Below are 15,462 nucleotides of genomic sequence, written 5' to 3'. Positions count from 1 at the left end.
CTGACATGTAAACTTGCATTCCCAGCTAATAAACAGATATGTCCTAATCTTAGGTCACCTATGGTGGGAAGGATTCATTAGCATACATTGCCTCACCACAGTTGCACATACAGTTCAACACAGCATTGTTGACAGTGCTGCTGCTTAAATGTGTGTGAGAATTAATATATGAGCCTACTGCAATCAGGTGAACATGATTAAAAATTGGTAGCACTTAACAGGATTCAAATCATACACATACATATATAAACTACATGTAGCAACATATATTTTCATATAATAACTAATACTGCAATTTGTAATAATGAATATGTGTTTGTATATATATATATGTATGTAAGCTAGAGGGAAAAATATTCTTCATGTAAGAAATGCACTATTTGATTATTTTACCACTTTACATAACCATCTAAGTGAAACAAATCACTCTAAAAGTCTAAAAGTTTGGCTATACATATATGTCCACGATATCAATAAGCAGGCTGAATTTTTTTCTGATGAGTTAACTTCCTAGTGTGGGTAGAGAAAATGACAAGCAAGAAATTTTCCTTGTGGAAAAAATCTGCTCTTCAGTTCTCAAGGTGCATAAGAAGTCAGTGGATGGGTGAAAGTGGAACATTTTGAGTAATTTAACAAGTGGGGTTTGAAAACTGGTTGAATAGAGAATACAGAACTGTGGAAAAGACCTGGGAAGGACCCAAGCCCTTTCCCAGCTCGGCATATATCAGCAGTTTACTTATTGGTATTTAGAGGGATGATTCTTTTACCAGAATATTTAGCTTCTGCCTGGTACATAGTTTCTTGCAACTCTTTTGGAAGCAATAATCAAGAGGACTCTTCATGCTGGAGATGGTAGACTAAAATAGAAAGAGTAACTGCTATAATTAGCGCTATTCCTCAGATTATTGTATTGAGGAGACAGGACATATCTATATATAGGCTTGTAAAGTGAAACAGAAGTCTATATTTAAGGAAACATGGAGTAACAAATAATCTTAAAAAAAAACAAAAGGAAAAAGAAAATTGAATCAGGACTAAATTTATTTTCCAGAAGGAAGAAAAAAGTTAAATCAGGAAGAAATTGAAACAATCTCCTAGATTCCAGAGTCTTTACACTGTGTCTGGCAACCTAACCAGATCTCAATTCAGTACAGACTAACTAGGACTCAGGAATGAAACCTCAGTGTTTGAATGGAACTTTCAAAGAACTTTCACTTTCATACTCACTAGCAGTCAAAAAAGCCAATCATGCATGGAAAATGAGAAAGCCATTATAAAAGTCCATATTTTCCCAGATATTCAGGACCTTGTGTGTCTTTCATTTATGTTCTGTGCTGTACCACCCATCATAAAAAAAAGGAAAAAAAAAAAAAAAAAAGAAAAAAAAAAAAAAGGTAGCGCTGGAAAAGGACCAGAGAACAGCAATAAAAACATTCAAAATATTGGAAGAATTTCTGCTGTGTGAGCTGCTCACAGGCTAAGGATCTTTAGCTTGGAAAAGAGATATTGGGTGGGGGAGAATAGGGAGAATTTTACATAATGTTATATAGAGCAGAGGCACACAAGTCTCACAACAGGGTGTCTGACAGTTCACTGTCTCTTCCTATACAGTGCATATTGGATTCTACTGGTAATTCCAAATTAAAAAAAAAAATACTGATTCAGGTAACGTATGCTGACTTTGCACCTCTCTTGCTGTGGGATATTGTGATTAATGAAAATTTGCGTTTGTCCAGAAGTTATCAGGAAATTTTATTTAAAAATACTTATAGGGCCTACAACTTCTTCCCCAGCAGATCCTGCAGTCTCCAAGAGTGCTTAACAAACTCTGACACTACTCAAGTTGTGTGTTACCAAACTGTCTGATCCAGCTCAGCTGCAGTCACAAGCTCCCAAGGATCAGGTTCTGATCAGGAACACTATTGTGAGCTACTGGGAGAACACCACAGTGTCTGGGGGATCAGAAATCTGCCTCAGAATGGCTCTCCCTGTGCCGTTCTTTCTGTGCTGTCCTAATGTTCACAGTCTGGTGTGAAGTGTTTGACACTTCAAACTGAAATGTGGAAAGGGACTGAAAATTTGTTAGAAAAATGACATGTGAGAGACCAAGAATTGGAAGCAAATATGTTAGCCTCTGGTAACAAAACAGAGGATATTTGTGATCAGGGGAGAGATCAGTTTACTAAAACGTAAGTGGTCTATCAAATTGTGAGTGTGGGAGGGAGAGAGAATGAAAAAATGCATTTGTGAGACTGAAAAAAGTATTTATCATCTACAATCTCAGTATGGCCATTAACTTTTTTTTTTTTTTTCCTGCTGAATACTTTTTGTGCCAAAAACCACACTCCTTTTGCTTTAGTTCCAAATGGAAGTTATCAGCTTGAGATCACAGTGCCAGAAGAAAATACTTAGTGTTTTATGGTGAAAGTTCCATTCACCTCATTAACTGAATGTTTCCATGCAAGAAGGCAGCCATCTGCCTTATTGTCTCTCAGGTCAATCTAGTAATAATCTTAAAAATGATATAAAAGTGATTAAAAATGCATTCAGATAGAAATTTGCATACTCGGTGCCTGATAGCATTCCACAAAGTCAACATCAAACTGCTGTCACCTTCTAGCTGGAAGCAATATACCCAGACATGCTAAAAGTTTGAACTGTGAGTAGGAAACATTGGTTTCATCTCTATATAAATGCCACATTTTTTAAAATTTAAAAATTAAGAAAATTTATTTTATTCAATAAGAAATTAAAAATAACATTATTTATTTTTATTAGCAGTTTTTGATATCCTTCCCTAGCAATTGTTTGGCAGGTGGCACATACAGCACCAAAAGGGGATTTGAAAATTCCAGTTACAGGAAATTTTTTCTGGAGATTCATTGCATATTCAGACTCACAACTTGAAGAAATAAAGAGTCACCATAGCCAGGAAATGTCTGGTCAAAATTATCAGTATACTTTTAAATTTCTATTCCTAGCTCCAGAATTTGTTCTGTGTTTGTCCATGTACCTCTTCTATTTTTTCATGCCTGCTGCAAGTAGTGTTATCCAACACAAAGCTGGCTCACTTTCCATGATCTAATTACCATTGCTGTGCTTTAATACTAATGTTCAAAAAATGAAACCTCATATTGAAATTAAAGGGAAAACCTGACATATGAAAATCTCCATTTTATCCTGGGATTCTTAAGAAGTGAAGGTGGGGTGGACTAGAGTAACCATGCTCAAATAAGATTTTTGAAAATCAGTACCTGGACAAAGACAGCTGAAGCAGGAGTGTTTCAGCTGGGAGAAAGAGTGAAGCACTCAGTCACCATTTCCCAGTGGGCAGCCAGCCTGCCTGACAGCTCCTGAAAATTGGTCTGGCAACCATCACAGTTCTAGGAGATGATCAATTCACACATACAGCCTTTGGAAAGAGGTAGAACATGTGATGACTCTTGCTTAGCTAGAGATGGGGAGAAGGCACTGAGTGAGAATTTAAGGAACACTGGGCAGAACCAGAGACATTTAACAGGGAGAGGCAAGTTCATATAGGCTGTACCAGGTGAAGACAGGTTAATATGGAGGGGCACAGAAAATAAATTCCCAAGGAAACACACCTTTAGTTTTCCTGTTCACAGAACAGCTAATTTTAAATATGATATGCCTGACAAGCTCAGTAGCCAGCAAAAACAATTACAGGACTCTTCTTTTAGTCATTGAGTTGTATAAAAGTTTTTGGGTGCATCAGTGTAACTAATGTGGTCAGTCTCTAACCTAAACAACGTACATTTCTCATCAGATATTCATTCATGTCAGCAGTTTTCCTTTATCTGGTAATCCTATTTTGCTATCACCTTTATAGATGAAAGTCTTTTTTTAGTTATTTTTTTCACTTTTTAATATACACAAATTCAAATCTGCAACCATCTTCCAGGACCTTGTTCTTATCTTAAAGGAGGTAGACAATCATTATATAAAAAGGCAATTACTAAAGCAAAGAAGTACATTTGCACATTGGAATGCAGATAATTCAGTGCCAAAGAATGCCATTGAGATAAGCAAATTAGCAAAAGAGTAATAATAAAAAAGCCCTAGAGGTGTATATGAACAATAAAACAGGCAGTTAAATTATTTCACTGCAATTCTTTTGTTATGCAGCATGACAAACCAGCAAGGAATGAATAATGCTATTGGTTTGCTGTTATCATCTACTTATAGATGAGAAGATATCACAGAATAACAGAATAGGTCAGATGGGAAGGGACCACAGTGGATCATCTGGTCCAACCTTTCTGTTGAAGTAGGGTGATCCTAGAGCAAATGGCACAGGATTGTATCTCCAAGTGATTGTATCTCTTGAGTATCTCCAGTGGGGGAGACGCTACAACTCTGGCCAGCCTGTTCCTGTTCCAGTGCATGGCCACCTGAACAGTGAAGAAATTCTTCCTCATATTCAAGTGCAAGTCCCCGTGAATCTGTTTTTTGCCTGTTACCTCTTGTCCCATTGCTGGCACCATCAAGAGCCTGGTTCCATTCTCTTGGCACACTCCCTTCAGATGCTGACAGACATTGATGAGGTCCCCTCTCAGTTATCTCTTCCTGAGCCCAAGCAGGCCCAGCTCCCTCAGCCTTTTCCCATGAGAGAGATGCTCCAGTCCCTTAATCACTTTTGTAGCCCTCCTCCTGCTCCAGGAGCTCTGTGTCTCTCTTGTGCTGAGGAAGCCAGAGCTGCACACAGCATTCCAGATGTGTCTCACCAGGGCTGAGAAGGGGGAGGGAGGATCACCTCCCTTGATCTGCTGGGAATGCCCTGCTTAATGCACCCCAGGATAGCATTGGCCTACTTGACCACGTGGAACAGTGCTGGCTCATGGAGAGCTTGTTTTCCACTGGGAACCCCAGGTCCTCCTCCTTTCCCATTGGGTCAGCCCCCAGCCTATACTGGTATCTGGGGTTATTCATTCCCAGGTGCATTTGCCATTGTTGAATTTCAGATGGTTAAATATATATAAATATAATTTTACATATTATTACATTATAACATAAATCATTACTTATTACATACATACTTAAAAAAAAGGCAAGAGACCGAAAGTTTTAATGCCATAGTACTATGATCACACATACACATAACAAACTGAATCACATAAATGTATTTTTCTAAATTCTGTGTCTTAACTTAGGAAATATTTAATTTAATTTGCCTGAATTTACAGTAGGCAGAGAAACTCTGTGCTGAAGGATGCACTTTTTCCCATCTTGATAGGTCTATAAAAAGATAGTTAAAAAATTATACTTAGTAGTGTGTTACCTTTATACACACTGACAGGACTGGTCCCATAACATCTTTCAGTAGCAAGACTGGGATGTGCAAGGCTCTGTTATGACTTGGCTGGACCTTTGGCTCGGGGAGCCAGCACCCTACACACCAAATCCAGGGCGCTGGGACCTGCTGAAGTTCCCATGAACACATCCCACACTTACCCCTCAAACAGCTGGAGAAAATGGCAGCTCAGGACTGGCTGCCAACAATGCAATGACTGCAGCTCACATTCAGCCACTTTTTTTCTGAGAACTCCTCATCTGACAGGCTGTCAGGTGAGTGAACATATCTGGCAGAGACAGCTGCTCCACTTCACCATCAGGCTGACAAGGAGTCCCCTCAAAGGCTGATTTTTATGAAGTACATTTCTGACAGCCGTATTTAGTCCTTGAATACTCCTTTGTGGGAGAGGAAAAGTCAGTCTTTGTCTGTTTTGTCTCCTTTTACTGCTACAGGAGAGATAACATCATTGTAATCATCTCTAAGTTCAAAGCCATAAAAGAGCTAACTCAAGATTACAATACATAAATAAATGATAGCTAAATGGAGGCTCAATGTTGCCTGAAATCTAAGCAATCTGTTAAAAATAGTGTCAAAAGGGGAGTGGTGACATAGGGTGCTTGTTGCAAAGGAATTTGAGAAAAAGGCAACAGCAGGCACAGAAGGCCTGAACCACTGAAGGCTTTATTGGAAAGCTCTATTGAATTAAAGCTTGTTTGATTTGGCAAAGGTTTGTCACTAAGCCATTTATTATTAGCTTTGACTTGTCCATCACCTCATAAAAGTCAAATGAAATCAAAACAAAGGCATGTATTTGAAAGTATTTTTTAATAAATAACAAACATATGGTAAAACTAAAGGTTAAAATAGACATGGTTTGAAAATAAAGAAGTTAAAATCAAGAAGAGAGGAGAGCTAGAGCTGTGGAGAGATGCCCAGAGCAGGCTGGGGCAGAGGGAGAAAGAAGCCACACCACTGCCCCTGTGGCAGTGTCCTTCCCATCACTCCTCCCAGATTTCTGCTCCATGAAGGGGTCTGGGGTGGTGTACCAGTGACTGGAGCCTGCCATCACTGTTACTCTACAAGGTATGAGTTAAAAGAAGAGAATCTAGGAGGCAGTTCTTAGGCAGGAAGGGGCTGGATGGCCAGGGACAGGAACCAGCCATGCCCCAGCAGATTAAGGCAGCAATGCTCTGGGTGCCAGACCCGGGCATGGAATGATGCTCTATCCATCAGACTCTGCTGTTGGGAGCGTGGCTTGGGAAGTTGTGCATCATGGGGATCATCAAAACCCTCTCTCAGCTGGCTTCAGCCTCAGGACAGGGCCATTCCTCATCAGCCAGTAAGTGCACACAGATTCCTTCACAAAAACCAAATAAAAAACCACCCCAGCCCCATAGTCCCCTCACCCCACCTTCCCCAGAAAAAAACAAAAAAAAAAGAAACAGATCACAACCAAACACCCAAAACAGGCCCATAGATAACTTTTTAGATGCATCATGCACATACTAAACAAAAAACCACAAGAATCAAAATGAGGAGTGTATGTGTCCAATCACCAGGCAGGGGAATCTCCACAGAGTCCCATTTAATCACACAGGGCTGCTTTTCTGGCACTGTAATTTTATTTTGATTTGCTGCATTTTTTTTTCTTACCTAATTGGAGTTTTGAGAGACTGTCAGTTCTTTAGCATAAAAGAAAACAAAAGAGAAAACATAATTTACAAAATAAAATGGGATCAATGAAATAGATGGCAGACAAAAGTAAGGACACCTAAAACAGCATTTCATTTAGAAAGAAATATTTCTAGAGAAGTAGTGTTATTTATTTATGTCCAAATTGGTCAAGGAGGCAAGCTCTGGGCCAGCACAGAACATGGATTTGGATGCATACAACAGGATCACAAAAACAAATCTTGGCTTCAGATTATTTCAGTAGTTCCAGTAAGGGAGTTATTAAGGAAAAAAAACTGGGAAAGGATGAGATGACCATAAAAACATCCCAGAGAGAGTTAAGAGGACAAGCTAGGTGGAAATTAGGTTGAGGCAAGAACATTGCTCAGAACAGGTGGAAAAAAAATAGCTGATGGTGAGAACAATACAGAAAGGAGACACATTTGCACCACTTCATAACTTTGCCAACCCCTATCTTACCTATCAGCATCTGATCCATGGTAGAGTGTTTTCTATGGTCAAATAGGATGGAAGAGGCTATCTCCCATTCTCATTGGATCCCTACCTAGGGAATTTCAATGAAAAGAAAATGACCTAAAGATACTGGGACAGAGCAATCCTTCAGGGAGCCCAATAGTCTCTCTTAACAGTAAATAAAACCAGGTATCTGAGGGGAAAATGGAAAACACTGCAAACAAATACTACTATCTACTACTGTTCAGGCTTCAGAACATTTTTGACTCAAAAGGCTTTCTGAGCCAAACAGGGCATTCTGTACTTTAAGTGAGTGGCCACTACTTTCTCTCCTGTAATTGCTCCAGTTTTCATGTCAGCTCTCAGCATTTACAATATCCTTTGGCAGGAGAGTTCATCAAGATTCACCACTTTTTTTCTTTCTTTCTTTTTTTTTTACCAGATCCCATCTGGTTACTATTTTGTTTTCACTGTATCACTGAGAGACCTTTGTACAAACATGATAACCAATATCAATCAGTCATATCATTCCATGCAAAGAAGCTATTTTGTATTTGCCCAAAACCCATTTATTTGATTACTGTAAATCATCTCTACACTCCTGGGTAACTCAAGATTGTTTATTACGCCACTGCTTACCTTTTTCTTTACATAATTTGCAAATATGTTCAAGAGCAAAGCCAAACACAGTATTCTCTGCAGAATTCAAGTAGCATCATCCCTTCATGGCAAAAGCTATTTACTCAAATCAATTTGTATGTTCTGACCAAACTATGCCCACCTTGCCCATGCCAAATCCTTCTTCTCAGCCCATGCCTAGTTTTCATTTCAGACTATTGCAACAAATTATAGAACTTGCTGATATGCCAATAAACTTTGTGGCTGATAAGACAAGACTCCTTCATAAAAGCTGTATTGACCTTTTAGATACCTAACAGGTTCACATGGTTGCTAATTCTAATTCAGTATTTCACACATACCCCAGTGATTCATTTCACTGCTCAAGCCAAACTACTAAGCAAATCATGAAAACCCTCAAAAGTACATGTCAATCAGCTGAAGGGGAGCATCTAAAGATTACAATTCTGTGGAGCACTTTAGTCCTATTTACTTGGGAAATACCATGCTTATAATCAAAGTCTGCTCTCTGCCTTTTGTCAAACAGTTTGAGATTGCAAGTGAGAAGTTAGCCTTTAACTTTGGTTTTGGCTCTAGGGCTATAGATTCCTTTGGCCTGGGGACTATCCTTCCACTGCTGCACACTGCACACAAGAATTCCTGCAGATAAGGAACCTCTGGTATGATGTCCTTGACATTTCGTTGCAAATCTTGACTGCTTTGGAGGGGGCTGGGGAGAGGGCTGAAAGGTTTGTCCTCCACCAGAGGGACCAAGCATAACCCTTGAGATTTTTGCTGTGAATTTCTCAGCAGGGAATTGTTTTTCAGCTTTATTTTCTACAGAAACAAAGCAGAGGTAATGGTGATAGCTTGTGTGCCTGTTTATGAATGTACAAGTGCAACTTCATAATTAAGTATAGTGTTTAAACACCCCCAACACATCAGAAAACACATTCCATCAATATTCACAGCTCACCTAGTAAGGAAGCTGAACACAGTTCCTTTCCAGAGAAAAAGAGGCACCTGCTTCAATTAATGGGTTACCTATTTCAAGTTTACAGCTACAGACTGCTTTCTCTGAAACCCTCTGAAAAGTGATAAAACTTTAAGAAGTAGTCATAAAAAGGGAATGGGAAAATTTAATTCCAGCATTTTCTCCTTGTTCTGTGTTCAGTTATTTTAAGCTAACACTTGAACATTTCATGAGAAGGTAAAATTCTGTGTTGATATTAAGATGCTTTTAAAAGTGAAAGCAGTAGCCAGAGATGACACCACATGACAGGAGTATTTTACACTAAAATACTCACCACAGTAAACTGGCTTTTTACCTCCACTTTTATTTCCAGTGCTAAAGCAGCTAAAGAGGGAAGTGACTCTAACACAGGGTTTGAGAACACAAAGATTCTGAAGTTTAAATTATTTGGTGAGATTTTTTTTTAAGATTATATAAATATCATAAAAAGTATTACAAATTTAAGGAGGACTCCTTGAAGGTTGTCAACTATCTTTCATGTACAAAATTGCTTAAAGAAAGAGTTAAACATTCAGGCAATTTAATTTATTTTTTCAAAACTTTATTAGGTAGACATTACTAGATGACATTGTAAAACCCCTTGTGTGCCAAGTGAATGAACTCTACAATGCATGTCTCCCCACGATTAATCAAATCCACTGCCCCCCACCCCCATTTCTGAATAATGATTCTAAGATGGGAGGAGTGCATTCAAATGCAACTTTACATTCTTCCATTTCATCATGGGGAAGCACTTTTTCAGTCTGTTGCTAATAGGGGCTTGGGATGTCAGTGTAAGTGAAAGGAATGCCTTTAAAGGAAACAAAGTACCGTAAGTTTTGTCTTACGAAATTCAGCCTCATATGAACACCAGATTCATTGCAGAGTCTTTTAAAAATTAAACTGCCTACCATGATTGTATTTAGCAAAGTGAAGCAATACAGAGACATATCTACTACTGAATACTAGTGAGGTAACATTTTGAAAATAAAACTGTTAAAAAATTCACTTACTTTCGAAAGGTCCTGTCCAGCAGGACAAACATTGGCAGAACACCTTCCCTTGTATCCATGCAGGTACATGTGCATATACAACCTGTGTCTACTACAGTTTTTTAAAGAACAAGATTTTAGTTGTACATTCATCAGGACAAGTTTAAAGATCAGACACTACTATGGTAGATTCAACAGAAGACTTCAATGAACCATCTTCTAGACCTCCTAAATGAAAAGGCACTCTGAAGAGGGTAGCAAGAAATAATCCTTACAAAACACTGACAAACTAAAGCAGCCACACAGGTAGCACACTCAACAGTGATTAGTGGTATACACTTAAAATACCAACTTGAAGATGACTTATTGTAAAATATTGCCCCGGACTACTGAATATTTTCATCAAGTTATTACAGCATGAAGACCGTTGTTGCAATACAGTGCAACAGAAAATATAGTATCAGCTAAATGCAAGACAAAGATAATTAGGAAATCTTATCAGCATTTTGGTTGTGTGTCTGCTGGTTCTAGGAGAGAAAAGATTCATTTAAGGAAATAACTAGTAAAAATAAACAGCAACTCATAAGGTTGAAGGAGTGTTTTCATACATGGCATCTTCTGTTTCATGGATTATTGAAGGATCAAATTTTTCATGCCTAAAATTTGGAGATTATGCTGAAATGGAAGTCATTAAGATGTGAGATAATTCACTTATAATTTTTTGCAGTATAGCTCTAAATCAAATTCTCTATCACCAAAACCTTCAGATATGCAAGCTGAATCCTGACTAAACAGTCACATTAGTGTTCACAATAACACTGTGACAGCTATATTACCAATTAGTAACTCCAGAGTGGGAAAAAAAGCCCCTCCTACAGTTCTGAAAAACTGAAGAATTTCAGGAAAATAAAAGGTTTGAAGGGATACTCATCTTAATTTCTCCTCCTTTCCATTACAAATGCTCAGTGGAGGAAATTTAACATAAAAAAAAAAGATGGTTTAAAAACCACCTTATGATCACAGATCCATAAAAAAATAGACTTTCTAAGCATAGTTTTTCTTCCTACCCCCCATTAACTTAATTTCCTTCTGATACTTATCTTTTGTATTTCATTTTTTTGGCAGATAATTGCAACCTTAAGCTCATGAAATTCAAGGTAATTTTAGAAAAGTAGCTCATTACTGACTTCAATAATAGACGGACAACAGTGGTATCAATGTTAGTAAGGACAAACGGGTCCTTTAGTAAGTCTAGAACATAAAGGGTAAAATTCCACTGTCTTCTGGAAAAGGAAATAAGAAGTAATAAACCTCACAACACTCATTTTGAAGCTGTCAGACGATGGCAAAATGAGTAGTACTTTTCCAGGTCACACCTCCCACCCTGCAGTGAGGGGCTGGGCAGAGATCCCAGAACTGAGCCACCATCTCGACTGATGGTTTCATCCACCCAGATACCCACCCCAGAGGAGTTACCACCTGGTATTAACAGGCTATGTTAGCTTCAGCTGGACACCACTGAAATGCTCTCAACCTGTTTCAAGTCCAGCCTAGTTACTGTGCACCTCCATGTGCCATATTCCTTGGTGCTTCCACCTCCAACAATTAGTGCGAACAAGGCACGAGCGGAGCCCCGAGCTGGCAGGTGCAGCCACAACAGGCTGTGCTCTAACTGGACTGTGGCTGAATTCCCTTATCCAGAAGGCTGCATTTCTTTCAGTGGTTGAAAACTCATGGCTTTGTATGTTGGAGGAGCCTAACTTACTCTAACAACAACTTAAGATGCATTTCTGCAGAAGTCTGAAGGAAGATTGGAGGAGTCAGGGGGAGGAATGGGAGCAAAGAACAAGTTAAAAAAACCACAGAAATGACATCACCAGAATTAAAACAAGCGTGTCAGATTATTTTTATGATAGGCTAACTTCTTCCCTAATACAATAGTTGTCAACTTTCTGAACAAACCAATACTCATTACTTTGGCTTGATATAATTGTAGGAGTCCACAGAACAGGAATTCCCATATTGCTCTGCTGAGGGGTATGAATATCTTTCATTTGTTTCACGCAGTAAGGCACTTACACATTTAAAATTCCTCATTATAAAAAACACTAAATACTGCAGTTCAAGTGTTGATTTCATGGGCATTGCCTTCCTCCAGGTTTTATAAGTTCTTAGTCATCCCATACATATACTACAAAAAGTTCCAATCACTGATGCACCTAGCTTGTATGTTGCCCAAATGCAGAACTAGAAATTGCTTTCTTAATGAATCCACAGTGTTTGGCCAACATGCTAGTTGTCAGAAGCCTGTACACTAAAAAGGATGTGATCTATTATCTCACTATCCTCACCCCTTGCCATTCAAATTAAACCTATTTAAAATACACAAAACAAGAGATGGGGGCAAAGGAAGACTTCTCATTGAATTGTCATGGAATTAAATTCAGCTTGGATATGCTCCTCAGAGATAATTTTTTCTTTTTTCAGCACTAATCTCATCTCTACCCTAGTGACAAGAATTAACAAATACTCGAAAATGTCATTTTGTACTCAGATGGTTAGTTATGTAACAAAGATGACTGTGCTGTTTAAGTACATTTTAAAAATTGCAAATTAAAAGCCATGAAAAAAATAGATTTCAGCATCTTGCTTTCAAGTACTGTAAATACAACAAGATCAATCTTTTGCTTATAGCTCAGCAAAGCATTAACAAAGAACTTCTTATGAGATCACATTTTACAGGTCCAATTTGATCTTCAGCCATTTTCACAAGTCAGTTTCAAATTAAGAAATTTAGAAAGAGAAGGAGAGCACACAAGCAAAGTGTGTAAGAATGGAAACACAGTAAACATTTTATATGAGATGGTAAACAGTGAAATGGAAATCCATCCCTGTCCTTGCAATTTCTGGACACAAAGCAGCAGGATGCAAATTGTTATGAAAAAACTCCTAAGAGTGCATTTTTAATGCAAAAACATAATCCATGACTAAAGACTGAATCCTTCTGCTTATCCAGAGATTTCATAAGGCATGAAGATGTTTTCTGACTGAATTATAGTTTTACAGGACAGGTTTAAAACACCTGAACAGCTTCTCTGGATTCTGTAAATATACATTTTCTTCTAAAAATGAGGTAAATGTGGCATTGTGTTAGTAACATCATCCTCTGTGACAGCAAGTTAAAAATTTCGAAAATACTATTTTCAGTCTGACAAATTTTCAACAAGGTGAACACTGAACGGGGTTGGCATGTAACTGTGTTAAAGATATGTGCAAAATTCACATTTATGCTAAACAAATATTTTTACACAATAAGCTTCTCTTCTGACTTTGATCCATTCCAAAACACTTCAGAATCATTTTTCATGTTTTGATAAGCCAAAAAAGCACCAAAAAAGGTTTTATTTTGCACAATATGCTTATTTTCTAAATGCATCACTATCATAACTATTGTGTCATACAGAAAGATTTATAAATAAACAGCTGAAACTATGTTTCAAAATGTATGTATTTTGTTATGGAGTAATTAAAACTTATAATACATTTCTACCTTTGAAATCAGAGCATGCACTCTTAAGATCACTTTTCATTTCCCTTATGGAATTTCACTATTAGGCCAAGAGAAGAGAAGATCAGTGATTAATTGCCTAATCTGTGTCATCTGTTCCTTACTGCAGAGAGAACATATGGCTCCTTAACTCTTATACACAGAAAGGTAAGGAAGAATCAGCAAGGAAGCTTCAGTTTGCAAGCAACTGCATTTGTTAGTTTTATTACAAAAAATGTTTTAGGGTGTTAAGTACTGCTCAAGCTGTAACACCAATGAAAACACTGTCTCTCTTTCAATTGAATCAAAGCTCAGCTGTTTTTTCATGTAACAGCAGTACGATAAACTACCAAATACATCAGCTACACAACTTTTTAGATGTGTGTCCTCAAGTTTATGCCTTAAGTCCTAAAATTACCGAACAGTTGCAATTCCATTTCTTACAGTGTGCTGCTATTTGTCACTTTGAAGAAAGCAGAATTTGAAGAAATGTTATTTAACACTGTCTTTGGGTGTTTTTTCTGATTTTATTAGTGGCTCAAAGCATTAAGGTTTCTTTATTATATTAAAAGCTAGTGTCCCTCTAATAACAATGTTGTCCAGAAATTCTTCCCAACTCCTTCCCTCTCCTGTGCTTACTAAATACATTGGCATCATTCTGCAAATGAAGAGTGACTCCATAACAGTTTGCACTTCTTAAGAAGTGAACTGGGTGTTCCATGGCTATAAACATACTTTCAGATGTTTCTATAAAAGTATTTGTGACCAAATTCCACACTGGCATAAAAATAGTTTTCTATGGTTTAATGAGGCTGTGACTGATGTCAGGAATGAAGCTGACTCACTCTAACCATAAGGCTTAACAATTAAAAGAAAGTAAGAAATTATCTAATAGTTTCCTCATGTAGGATTCTTTCCATCAGCAGAGATCTAATATAGATTATAATAGTAACAGCAATCTGTGGTTCTTATCTACAACTTGAACCTCCACAACTAGCACATCAAAAATGATGATGTAAGGTTTGATCAAGAAACACAACTAAATTGAAAAAAAATCTAACAAACAAACCAAGGATCTGCATGGCAAACTATTTGGCCACTGAATATTAAACAGTTTCTCAAATCTAATTGGCATTAGAAACCATTCCATCACAGGTGATTTTGTATCCTCTGAGAGAATTACTGCCCCACCTACACACCATTTAACATCACACAAACTGTGACAGTCTTTGGAAGAGAAAAAAGCCACTTGGCTAAAAAGAATACCTGATGGTGAGCCAAAATGCTTTCTAGTTAAAATTGGCAGTAGTCCTCACAAATCAGTAATTTTAAGAAAGTAAAAGTTTTATAATGAATAAATAGGTGTAAATTACAAAAAACCTTAACACACCAGGGGGAGTCAGCATTAGGAGCATCAAAATAAAACACAAAATCTTCCCTTACACATTTGCACTGCCTCAAAGGAAGATAATAGATCACTCAAAGTGCACTGTCCTTCGATGACACTGAACAGGTAGGAATATGCTGTTTATTACAGAGGTGGTGAGAACTGAAGAGTCATTGACTTTTTTGTACAAAACTAAGCCTGATTGGTCAGCTCAGCACAAAGCTACTTGGAATTGCTTTTCTGCCTCTTGCCTGCATTCCTACTCAGCCAGTTACTCTCACTGGCTAATAGGCTGACATAAGGAAAAACACAATTATTTTCCAGTCACGAGCTCCTGGATAAACTCTGTACATACACCTAACCATGCTCTGAGATGCCACGGGACAGAAAAATGTCATGCTGCTACTATGGGTGAGTAGCCCTGGGACTTGTTACTGAAACACAACT

Source organism: Erithacus rubecula (assembly GCF_903797595.1).
Source record: "Erithacus rubecula genome assembly, chromosome: 2".
NCBI classification, from domain to species: Eukaryota; Metazoa; Chordata; class Aves; order Passeriformes; family Muscicapidae; genus Erithacus; species Erithacus rubecula.
This window is presented reverse-complemented; position numbering follows the sequence as displayed.